This window comes from Oncorhynchus gorbuscha, linkage group LG04, assembly GCF_021184085.1.
Source record: "Oncorhynchus gorbuscha isolate QuinsamMale2020 ecotype Even-year linkage group LG04, OgorEven_v1.0, whole genome shotgun sequence".
Classification (NCBI taxonomy): domain Eukaryota; kingdom Metazoa; phylum Chordata; class Actinopteri; order Salmoniformes; family Salmonidae; genus Oncorhynchus; species Oncorhynchus gorbuscha.
This window is the reverse complement of record NC_060176.1, coordinates 37184127-37189877: the sequence shown is the minus strand read 5'-3', so window position 1 is coordinate 37189877 and position 5751 is coordinate 37184127. Positions and strand designations below refer to the sequence as shown.

The following is a 5751-nucleotide window of genomic DNA, read 5'->3' as shown; positions in this document are numbered from 1 at the left end:
CTCGACCTGCACATTAGTGCACAATGAATTAACTTTTCAATTAACACAATAACGCCTATGGAATTCTAACAATATACAGTTGAAGTCGGAAGTTTACATAAACCAAATACATTTAAACTCAGTATTTCACAATTCCTGACATTTAATCCTAGTAAAAAGTCCCTGTCTTAGGTCAGTTAGGATCACCACTTTATTTTAAGAATGTGAAATGTCAGAATAATAGTAGAGAGAATGATTTATTTCAGCTTTTATTTCTTCATCACATTCCCAGTGGGTCCGAAGTTTACATACACTCAATTAGTATTTGGTAGCATTGCCTTTAAATTGTTTAACTTGGGTAAAATGTTTCAGGTAACCTTGAATTTTGGCCCATTCCTCCTGACAGAGCTGGTGTAACTGAGTCAGGTTTGTAGGCCTCCTGGCTAGCCAGAATCAAACAAAACCTGTAGTACTTCAAAAGGATCTATAAAGAACGTTTCAGAGTGACGAACGTTCTTTTATAGAACCATTCTCCATAAAGATTCTATATAGCCCCAAAAAGAGTTGTAACCGCAACCGCAGCAGAACACTTTTCTGGTGCTATACTGTATATGCCCTTTTATTAATGGTTCTTCATATAACTTTAGGAAAGGGTTATTTAAAGAACCATAAAGCTTACATTTAGAACCTTATGAACATGTTTCTTTATAGAACCTTGAAAAATGGTTCTATATAGCACCAGAAAGGGATCTGCTATGGTTACAAGCCAAATAACTAGTATTTGGCACTATATACTGTAGAAGATACATTTTTTTTGGTGTGTGTGTCGTTCTACGTGCTCTAACTTAATGAAATGTGGTTAGGTGTTATCAATAAAGTTTGAATTTAAATCAAAATAGATTTATTGATCAAATACATGCTTCCCGGCTTTTTATTGACAAGAAGAAATATGTTTTATTCAAATCAGTTCAGCTCACATCTGTTACAGAGATTAGTAAATAATATATTACCATTTAATATTTACACTTTTTTTTAAATGTCACAAGTGTATAAACTTTTACTTTATAATAGTACTGTCACGTCCTGACCTTAGTTCCTTTTTCTATGTCTCTAATTTTAGTTTGGTCAGTGCGTGAGTTGGGGTGGGCATTCTATGTGTTGTTCTATGGTTTTGTATTTCTGTGTTTGGCCTGGTATGGTTCCCAATCAGAGGCAGCTGTTTATCGTTGTCTCTGATTGAGAACCATACTTAGGCAGCCTGTTTTCCCACTATGATTTGTGGGTAGTTGTTTTCTGTCTTTGTATTTAGTTACCAGTCGGAACTGTTTCGGTTGTTCTTTTTGTTTACTTTGTATTGTAGTGTTCAGTTCAGATTAATAAATGACGAACACTTACCACGCTGCGCATTGGTCCGATCTTTCCCGTTACAAGTACATAGATGATTAATGTCAAAAAATGTCTGAAATCTTTTTCAAATAAGATTTGATACAGAGTGATTAGCAAAGCATATACAGATAAGGCATATTGATTCAATATTTTAAAATATTTTAAAATACATTTTAAAAATCTTTATCTTAATTTTAACATTAACAATTTGTGCAGTAGGATCATAGTTTGAGAGCATCATTTAATAAAATGTCTTCAACATGAAGGTCACAGATCAGACCTGTGGAGAGAGAACTTGTATAAACAAAGTACTATTTCAACTCCTCTCTCAGATATGACATAATCTGTAGAAGAAATGTTACTTCCTCTCTCCATTTCTTTCACCCCCCCTTATCGGGACAACATCACTGTCAGAGAGACCTCTGATTGGCATATATGTATATCAGGATGGTCGGCATCACCAAACTTTCCATTAGAGAGGTATGGGTACATTCTCCCAGTAAACGTGTATTTGTAGATGTGTGTCATGTCTTTCAGGTCGTAGAAAGACACCTCCCTCTTGTCATAGTCCAGCTGCACACTGGTCCTCTGGGGTTTCCTCTTCAGTGTGAGAGTTATCGCCTGCACTATATTTACCTCTCCTCAAATATATGGATTAGTATCTACACACCGTGGTTGCAAATATTTCCTTCTTCCTGTTGATTGACTCCACACCTATATACCAGTGAGAGTGGTCCCCTACCTCAAGCTCCCAGCTGTCTTTTCTTGACCTGAACCCTTCAGAGCCCAGAACATTGGCGTAAATGTTGTTCCTCTCTGGGTTGTCAGGGAGCTGCTGCCTTTTTTCTAAATATCTCACAGTGGTCAGATCATCAGACGGAGAGAGCCTACATTCAGCAGTATTGGAGTCCAGAATCACAGGAGTGTACTTGACAATCCTTCGTATCTTCTTCCAGACCATGAACTGCAGATTTCCCAGGTGTTTGACCACATCTACCAGTGCTCCTGAGACCAGCTGTGGATCTGGCAGTGTGAACTGGGCACTGGAGCTTGTCTGGGTGTGTTTGTAGCTTGAGAGATAACACATTCTGTTTCCGCAGGTTCTGTTTCCCAGCAGGGACGATTTCTGTAAGAGAGGTGATCTGGTCCTGAATGTTCTTTCTCTCTGGCGATCATCTTACCCTTCTCCTTCTCTTCCTCCCTCCGTGCAGTCCGTCTGGCCTCCTCTTCCTCTCTCAGGAACTGGTGAAGCTTCTCAAGCTCCCCCCTGATCTGCCTCTCTGTCGCTCCCAGCTGCTTCCTGGAGCATTTACATGTCTCCTTAAGTCTTCACATTTGGTCTACTTGTCCTGCAGTGACTGATGTTAGTTTTTCCTTCAGGTCTTGCTGTAAGGGTATGAATGTGTGTCCATGGTCATCAGGAGATTCACATTTGTGACCCACAGCTCTCTGCTTAACCTTACATATCCACTTTGGTTCATCTGTATGTTTACTACAAATGATCTCTCTGTCATCCTTTGGATAACTATCATTTCTCCCTTCCCTGGACCCTCCTGCGTTCTATATCCCTGCATATTTGTCAGCCAGCTCCTTTAATGAAAAATGAATTGCAGCATCCTTAGAAGATTTCCTCTTACAGACTAGACAGTTCTTGTTTTTGGTCTGATCCCAGTATTTGTCCAGGCAGCTGGAACAGAAGCTGTGGTGGCAGTCCAGAGAAACAGGTTCTCTGAAAGTCTCTGAACAGATATGACAGCACAGGTCCGGGAGAGCTTTCTCAGCCATTTTCTTGAACAGTGCTGATGGTATCCTAGTGTCCATTGATTAGCTAAAAAAAACATTGACACTAGAGCAACCACTTCATCTCATATGTTTAAAGCTACATTTGAGTTTTAACGCTAAAATTGTAAATATTTCGCCACTATGGCCTATTTATTGCCTTACCCCCCTAATCTTACTACATTTGCACACACTGTACATAGATTCTTCTATTGTGTTATTGAATGTACATTTGTTTATCCCATGTTTAACTCTACGTTGTTGTTGTCGCACTGCTTTGCTTTATCTTGGCCAGGTCGCAGTTGTAAATGAGAACTTGTTCTCAACTGGCCTACCTGGTTAAATAAAGGTGAAATAAAATAAATATGACCAAAATAAAGTAAGAAAATAAGTATGTGTCTGTGGTCAAACGCCTTACAAGTCCTTAACTGGCAGCTTCATTAAATAGTACCCGCAAAACACCAGTCTCAACGTCAATAGTGAAGAGGTGAATGGCATTCTAGAAAGAGTTGCAAAGAAAAAGCAATATCTCAGACTGGCCAATAAAAAGAAAAGATTAAGATGGGCAAAAGAACACAGACAATGGAAAGAGGAACTCTGCCTAGAAGGCCAGTAATCCCGGAGTCACCTCTTCACTGTTGACGTTGAGACTGGTGTTTTGTGTGTGCTATTTAATGAAGCTGCCAGTGCAGGACTTGTGAGGCATCAGTTTCTCAAACTAGACACTCTAATATACTTGTCCTCTCAGTTGTGCACCGGGGCCTCCCACTCCTCTTTCTATTCTGGTTAGAGCCAGTTTGCACTGTTCTGTGAAGGGATTAGTACACAGCGGTGTATGAGATCTTCAGTTTCTTGGCAATTTCTCGCATGGAATAGCCTTCATTTCTCAGAACAAGAATAGACTGGAGTTTCAGAAGAAAGCCTGTTTCTGGCCATTTTGAGCCTGTAATCGAACCCAGAAATGCTGATGCTCCAGATACTCAAAAGGCAATTGATAGCTTCTGTATGCTGGCTTTGTACTCGGGTCTCATGGTAGAATTGGTTAAGGACCATACTGAACACCATTTTCACAATTTTCAGCCAGTTAGAGAGGGTGTTGAAGTTCACACTGTTCTCTGCCGAATTATCTTCCATGCATCTAGACACCATATGTGGTCACCTTCGCCATAACCTAGAGAGAGGACAGACCAGAACAACAGTTTAGTTTAGGGCATTTTCTAATTCAAGAAATCCAGACTTCTACGACAAATGTCTCAGAGAATAACACACTGTTGAAAAAAAATGTTTTCCTATTTTTTATTTAATTGAATTGGCTTATACTCCCCTATCATCTTGGCGATCTCAGTGCAGAGTTACATGCCAGGCAGTCAGAGTGCTAAATCCTTATGAAGAAATCCCAACCATCCAGCAGACCCAATCTGGTGAGATTTGTTATTAAAGCAAGATAAAAACAACCAAAAAACAACAACAACGGCAGTACACATATCACTGGAGGTGGGGAAAACTTCAAATCATTTGGAGTAACTGTCAACCATTACCAACATCTCTTTTTTCCTTTTACAGGCAGGCATGTGAATAAAACAAATTAGCATATTTACCAAAGGGCCCCAGGGGTCCAGTAATCCCCCCCTTTGGACACATGACTCACATTGTGATTCATACGCCTGAAAATAACATCAACACTGCCTGTTAAATAAAAAATAAACTAATCAGAATAAAAAATGGAATTCTCTCTTGATAACTCCATAAGGAAATAATTGTATCCCATAAGGTAATGATCAAATAGACTAGAGACAGTTACATTTTGTGTATCAGGTTTACATTGGGGTTTTCAGTACATTTCTTCTAATCAAGAGTATTTACATGTGTGCAACAGAAACTCTGACAATAGAAACTTTAATTTGTGTACAGCATCTTTCTAACCTGTGAAGAACCCAAATCAAATCAAAATCAAATCAAATGTATTTATATTGCCCTTCGTACATCAGCTGATATCTCATGTACAGAAACCCAGCCTAAAACCCCAAACAGCAAGCAATGCAGGTGTAGAAGCACGGTGGCTAGGAAAAACTCCCTAGAAAGGCCAAAACTTAGGAAGAAACCTAGAGAGGAACCAGGCTATGTGGGGTGGCCAGTCCTCTTCTGGCTGTGCCGGGTGGAGATTATAACAGAACATGGCCAAGATGTTCAAATGTTCATAAATGACCAGCATGGTCAAATAATAATAAGGCAGAACAGTTGAAACTGGAGCAGCAGCACGGTCAGGTGGACTGGGGACAGCAAGGAGTCATCATGTCAGTTAGTCCTGGGGCATGGTCCTAGGGCTCAGGTCCTCCAAGAGAGAGAAAGAAAGAGAGAAGGAGAGAATTAGAGAACGCACACTTAGATTCACACAGGACACCGAATAGGACAGGAGAAGTACTCCAGATATAACAAACTGACCCTAGCCCCCCGACACATAAACTACTGCAGCATAAATACTGGAGGCTGAGACATGAGGGGTCAGGAGACACTGTGGCCCCATCCAAGGATACCCCCGGACAAGGCCAAACAGGAAGGATATAACCCCACCCACTTTGCCAAAGCACAGCCCCCACACCACTAGAG

At 40.3% G+C, this 5751-nt stretch overlaps 1 pseudogene; it reads right to left on the bottom strand.

The window, feature by feature from the left end:
• Nucleotides 1–1755: 1755 nt before the first annotated feature.
• Nucleotides 1756–4804, bottom strand: LOC124032979 (annotated as a pseudogene).
• Nucleotides 4805–5751: the final 947 nt, after the last annotated feature.